Raw genomic sequence first — 7500 nt, forward strand, 5'->3', positions numbered from 1 at the left:
AGATTTGGATTGTCCGCATTTAGCTGTTATTTCTAGCATATCAAGTTTCGTGGTGGGGACTCCACATGTGATCCTTTTTCTGTTTCAATATAAATGTAAGCCGTTCATTTTCACATCTAAGTTGCGAGAAGGCTATTCGTACGACCTGGACATGTAGAACACAATGTCAAAAATGAAAATCGCCCCAAAAAAATTTTTTAATCACCCCCACTCCCCACCCCGTGTGTGGGGGGAGGGGGTCCAAAATTTTTTTGGGGTGGGGAATCACATGACCGTGACATATAGAACACATTATCGAAAACGAAAATCGCCAAAATTAAAAAGTAAAAATGTTACAGCCATTTTCCTTCAGTGTCTAATTCCAATGTCCACCAAACTAATTTTTTATTTCATTAGGTTGCGAAGTTTCCGCTCGGCTTAATGCCATTTTGTATTGCTACGTTTATGTTTAGAAGTAAAATTTGGTCGCATAAGAAATCTTTCCTCAACTTTGACCCAATTATAATTGAAGTTGCTCATAAAATATCTGAATAATTTTTGGTGTTTAACAGTCAACATTCTTTTCTCTGTTGGATTCCAAGTCAATTTTATCCACACATAAGTCTAATTTGAAAATTTTCAAGTTTCAAAATTGATGTCTAAAATGGGGTAAAATGAGTAATGACTAAGTTCAATAATTTCTTCTCTTTAAATATATCACAAAAAGAACACTCTAGCAGATCATGAAGAAGTTATAGAGAATATTTTATGCTAAGCATTTTTTTTATCTAGTCGAGTTTAATTAATTTCGTATCATGTGCCATTTTTTTCTTACCCTCTTTCATTTGACCTACATGTTTAAAATTTTCTTTTTGCATTTCTGATCTTTCTGATGTCAAGGGATGGATATGGATGTGTATGAATCTGTTTTGGGGAGAATTGAAGCAGCAAATTTACATTACCTTGTCTTTTATGTAAACACACATGGAGAATATAGCAAATATATTTCTCAGAAACAGTCCTCCCACTTGTAAGATATATATAGTAAAATAAAAATAAGATCATAGACATTCTGGTATCAATTGATTTCGCTTTCTGTGTTGAACCAACACTTAAAGCTCATCAGCCAAACTTACTGCAAAAACTATTTCAAAAAACGTTGTTCAACTGAAGGCCCCCGCGACTTTCAAATGAACATTAGTCAGCAAGTATAAATTTCAAAATTCAAATAAGTTGCCAGTATCAATAAAAATAATGATAAAGTAGCCAGCAAACATTATTCAAATGAGCAAAATATATAACAATAAAAAGTCAGAATACAATAAGTACCTGCTTGCTTTAAAGAAGAGTTAAAACCCTCCAAAACCACACATCTCATTATATGTAAACACGTATGGAGACTATAGCAAATATATTTCTCCAAAACAATCTTCCCACTTGTAAGCGACATATAGTAAAATACAAATAAAACCATAGACATTCTGGTATCAATTGATTTTGCTATCAACTTCCTAATCTCCATTTTATTTTCTTTATTTAACTTTTAAGGGAATTTCATTCCCCAATAATACTAGGTATTAAACCGGTATTTCTTTGGATGTAACCATCTTTAACAAGGTTAACATATCCTCTAATTGAATTATATATATGCATATGTGTGTATGTGTTAATTATCTCCTTGCTCTGACCTCAAGTGATTGTTGTAAATGACTATCTCTGTCGTACAAGCAGTGTCCTTCATTCCCAATCTTCCATGAAAACATGATTGGTCCTACAGAAATGTTACCTTAAAGGTGAGGGTTAGTAACAGGAAAGGCATCCAGCTTAGAAAATCCACCTCAATAAAATAATGAAATTCCATCTGAACCATGCAAACATGGAATAGTGGACACTAAAATTATATATATATATATATCATCATCATCATCATTTAACATCCGTTGTCCATGCTGGCACAGGCTGGATGGTTTGACCAGGACTGGCAACCTGGAACGCTGCACCAGACCCCAGTCTGTTTTGGCATGGTTTCTACAGCTGGATGCCCTTCCTAAGTCCAACCACTTTGAGAGTGTAATAGGTGCTTTTATGTGCCACTAGCACGGTTGCCATTTGTGTGATACCTGTGTCTGCCATGGGTCTTCTTCTCAAGCATAGCATAATGTCAAATGGACTTAGTCATTGTCTCAGTGAGGCTCAACACTTGAAGCCCAGCATAATGCCAAATGGTCTCAGTCCTTGCCTCCATAAGGCCCAACACTCAAAAGGTGCTTTTACATGCTACCAGCATGTGTGCAATTTGCGTGACACTGGTATCTGCTATGACTGTGATTTTACTGGGTTTGACAGGTCTTCTTCTCAAGTACAACATAATGCCAAAGGTCTCAGTCATTGCCTCTGTGAGGCCCAACATTCAAAAGGAGCTCAACTGCTTTTCCTCCGTGAGGCTCAATACTTGGAAGGTGCTTTTTATGTGCCACCTGTATGGGTGCTGGTTAAATGACACCAGCATCAGCCATGACTGCAATTTCACTTGGCTTGATGGGTCTTCTCAAGCACAGCATATCACCAAATGTCTCAGTCACTAGTCATTGCCTCTGTGAGGCCCAAAATTCGGAAATCATGCTTCACCATCATATCGTCGTATGTCTTCCTAGGTCTACCTCTACCACAGGTTCCCTCCACAGTTACGGATCAACACTTCTTTACACAGCTGTCCTCGTCTATACGTATCACATGACCATACCAGTGCAGTTTTCTCTCTTGCACACCACATCTGATGTCTCTTGTGCCTAACTTTTCTCTCAAGATGCTTACACTCTGTCAAATGTGCACACTGACATTGCACATCCAGCAAAGCATACTGGCTTCATTTCTTTCAAGCCTACGCATGTGCTTGGCCGTCACAGCCCATGTTTCACTGTCATGTAGCATAACTGTTCACACACAGGCATCATACAATATGCCTTTCACTCTGAGAGAGAGGCTCTTTGTTGCCAGTAGAGGTAGGAGCTCTCTAAACTTTGCCCAGCCTAATCTTATTTTGGTAGCTATGCTCTTGGAGCATCCATCTCTGCTACTAACTTGATCACCTAGGTAACGGAAGCTATCTACTACCTCTAGCTTACCACCCCCATGGCAGTTGATGGAATCTAACAAAATGAAGTTCTTGATATATTTACAAAATATGAAAAGATTTTTAATTCTAAAAAATGTTTTAAAAATATATTGATAGTCCTAATGAATTAAGTAGTTTCAACCTTTATTTCAGCTCTCCAGGCTCTAATACGGTAGTATCGTAGTGATATTACCATACTCTGATATTAATGTTGGTTATCAGTATTTATTTCTAATCTATTTTTAGAACGAAAATCTTTATAAAATTTTCTTTTCCTTTCTACATTCTTCTTTCTTAGTTTGAAAAGGAGAAATATTTTAACCCTTTAGCATTCAGATTATCTCAAATATAATGCATATTTATTCCCATAGTTTTCAATTAATCATGCATTATCTTGTAGCTTTGAGATTTCAATGATGTGACTTATTTTTAGAATGACATTGCAAGGTAAGAGTGAAAAACCATATCTAGCCATTTGGACACAAAACAGGTAGAATATTTGGGCCAGATATGGTTGGTTTAATTTTCACTCGACAAATGTCAAGATATTCACTACATGGAATATACCTAATAGATTAATCCCTGTGTTGTTTACTTGGTTCATTTTGTTCCTGTGTGACTGATTATAATTCTCATTGCACTGTAAGCATGTTATGCAGTAAATCAAACTTTTTTTTAATTGCAATTCATATTTTCATCAACTCTGAATACCTTTCCATTCTTGATTTAATTAGTTCACTCTGTTCAATAAAATCACATATCCCACAAAGAGGGTCTTCACATAATTTCCTTTTGATGTAAATCTGCCATTTGTTAAGAGACTTTTAAGATTAGGTGACAGTCTCTAACTGAATAATTTGTGACTTACACTCAGATTTGATCATTGGAGAAGGATTGAAAAATATCATTTAGTGGAATCTAAAACATTGTGGTTCGGGAATTGTAACTACATATAGAATATTACCAATTGTGTCCTTCTCTTCACTGCTAAAGTTTCTTCTTAAATCAGGAATTAAGATTAGTTTTGCATTATTCATGAATTCTTCCTGATATGGTTGTCTCTCGATGAACATTTTAATTTCTTCGTTTTCTCTGTCTATTTGAATATCTAACTATGTCACATATCACTTTCCTGTTTACAGGATATTTATTTTAGTATGGAATGAATGGCAAGATCTAAAATCTAATTCCTGACAACAATGAGCACAAAAGCTATCCTTATTTTTATAACACTTGTGATGGGATTTTTAGAATCAAAGAAAATAAATGACATCCAGTTTAAGATTATTTTTCACAAAAATTGATAACTCATTAAAAGCAAAATTGTAAAAAATACTTTGAAGTCTGTGTTATATTTTGGAATATAAGTGAGCAAAAGGAGCACTCCATCGGTTACGAGGGTCCCAGCTGATACGATCAACGGAACAGCTTGCTCGTGAAATTAACGTGTAAGTGACTGAGCAATCCACAGACACGTGTACCTCTAACGTAGTTCTCAGGGAGACTCAGCGTGACAAGGCCGGCCCTTTGAAATACAGGTACTACTCATTTTTACCAGCTGAGCGGACTGGAGCAACGTGAAATAAAGTGTCTTGCTCAAGGACACAACGTGTCACCGGGAATTGAACTCACGTGTGAAGTGAAGGCGCGTGGCTTAGTGGTTAGGGCATTCGGCTCACAATCGTAAGGAATACAAGTAAGGAAGAACTTAAAAGATTTCACAAATGGGTCAAAAATATTCATGAATCAATTAGTGAGCCATAAAACTTTTCTTGCCTTAATTATAAACTCCAAGTTTAAAAAAAGAAATATAAAAAAGTTACAATTCAAGTTTACCCCACAATGTTTGTCTTTCATGCTGGCATGGAGTGGGTGGCTTAACAGAAACTAGGGAGTTGCAAGGCTGCATCAAGCTCCAATGTCAGCTTTGGCATAGTTTCTACTGCTAGAAGCCCTTCCCAATGCCTACCACTTTACAGTATGAACAGGGTGCTTTTCTCATGCCACCAGCTCTTGTGAGACTAAGTAACTTGTAAGACAGGAAAAGGAGAAAGCTTCCTTGTTTAAGTGGGCAAGTATTAGAAAAGGGGGAGAGATGGCTTTATGCCAGGTGTTAGGCGGTTAAAGTATGATAGAGGGACAAGCACTGGTGTCTTGTACATAGAATTAAATAAGCACAACTGGACTATACTGAAGTGAGCTTCTACCAGCATAAAAATAAGTGGGGGTTTTTTTTATTTGCCATAACTTGTAGGCTTCTTATGGTTGGAGAAAAATTAAAGCATAACTGGAAAATTTAGTATTTTGATATCTAAATACATCTATTACATAAAGAGCTGAAGATGTAACCTTGATATCATAGGAGTCATGAAAAGCAGAAACTAAAGCAACAATAAACTAAGTTAATAAAGAGATTATCTTTACAAAACTTACAGCTGTATCAAAATTTAACAAAAATCTTGAATTACAGTTAGAAGTTAGAGAGGGATTTACAAATTAAAAGGTAACAAGGAAAGAATGAGTATTGCTTGATTAATATTAGCTGATATGCCAAGGTAAGTAATAATACATCTTTAGAGAAATACAAACTGTAAGCTCTATCGACTATTTTAATACAGAAAATATTTCGAATGTTTTTTGTCTTTTTCTGAATACCTGGTGATTGAAATTAAAAAAAAAAAAAAAGATACTCTACTTGCCATTTCAATTTATTAATCTAACTGACTTTTCCCATATTTGCTCACATACATACTCCATTTTTATGATAATTTTTTCATGCTAACATAGGTTAGACAGCAGTGTCTCACTCCTAAACGAGACACCTCATCATCTGATACGTACTACAGAGAAAACATCCAATCTTTGTAATTCTGTATCACACATTTTTAGATGAACCAGATGCATTTTTATCAACTGACACTTAGTGAAGTTGTCTGGTACAGGTGGGAAGATCTTAGTTATCAAGGACAGCCAAATGTTACCTTTATGTAATTTTATATTACAATTGATCATGTTTTGAAACTTTTCAACTTTAAAATATATGCTAGTCATTTCTTAAGTTTTATTTTTAGACTGTAGCAATATTTTCAAACAAGATTTAAACTTCAGAATCCAGCATTTCACTGTAATTTGGATTACATACAAGCAACCTATAAGAAAATGAGGAATCAGAGAAATTTTACTGTCTAATTGTATACTGAAGTAAATCACTGTATTATTTGAACCAACAAAAGCCTTTACATGGTTGTTAGGCCAACTAGAAATAGCAGGCTCCTATATTAAGGTACTGATTCTAAAATACTTATAAACATCTCTTTGGCCTCCATCTGTTAGTGACCCATTACCTACCAGTGATCTCATGAGATCACTTAAAAATTACAAATTCATAATTATCTGTCAATATTTACACATATCTAACCTTTTTGCTATATCTATTAGGTATATTTCTCTGATATTCAAATGAGTTTTGCTAATTTTTCACCCAATACCTCGCTTATTTCTATTAAAAATGTTATTTTGATCATTCCAGCGTGTTTCTAAGGCTGTTTTATGCTAGAAATTAAAGTTTCATAAAAAAATTCCAGTTAATAGAATTATGGGAGGTAATGGGTTAATGACCATGGATGAAGGTTCTAGTTGTCCACCCTACAGGTCTCTGCCACACTTGTGGGCTGTTCCAGCACTGTTTGGGATGTATCAGTTCTTTTTTTCTAATACAAGGTATTCAATAGAATTCAAGCCTGGGCAATATAGTACAGAGAACAGATCGTTGCCAAAGTGTTGTGTTCCCCTCTTCACATCATTGATGGATCCAAAAGAACAGCACAACCATTACAATTTGGTACCAACACCATCATAGGAACTGCTAGAATGAAGTTCTAGACAACATTGAATTGTTCAGATTCCTAATTTTTCCTCGGGGTTTACTCCCAAAACCTTTTCTCATGGCTGGGTATGGCCGCAAAGCAGTGGAGTTTTGAAATAAAGGTTTTCCTTCACCTTGATGGGTTATCCCCTACCCAAATTGTTAATTAACCCACACCTGGAACCCTGATAGATGCTACTACTCCCAGTCAGAATAGACCTGGGAACAATAGTGGCTAAGAGATGGTTTCATACCCCTCAAAATCTGAGGATGCAGTTTAAAGTTTACTAAAATTAAAAGACAGGTAAATACTGCAAAGTGTTTCATCCAGTATTCTACAAAATCTGCCAGGTTTATCACTCTCTCTAGACCAAATATATTTTTTTTAAATGCTGAAATATAAAATATCACAGAGAAAAAAAATATTTTGTCATGCTCTACATACTCCTTCACCAGCAAATTCACAAATTAAATAGTAAATCATATTTTATTATTAGTATTTCTTTTTTAACTTGACAAACAAATAAATGAGAACAAATAT

Source organism: Octopus bimaculoides, chromosome 1 (assembly GCF_001194135.2).
Source record: "Octopus bimaculoides isolate UCB-OBI-ISO-001 chromosome 1, ASM119413v2, whole genome shotgun sequence".
Lineage (NCBI taxonomy): Eukaryota > Metazoa > Mollusca > Cephalopoda > Octopoda > Octopodidae > Octopus > Octopus bimaculoides.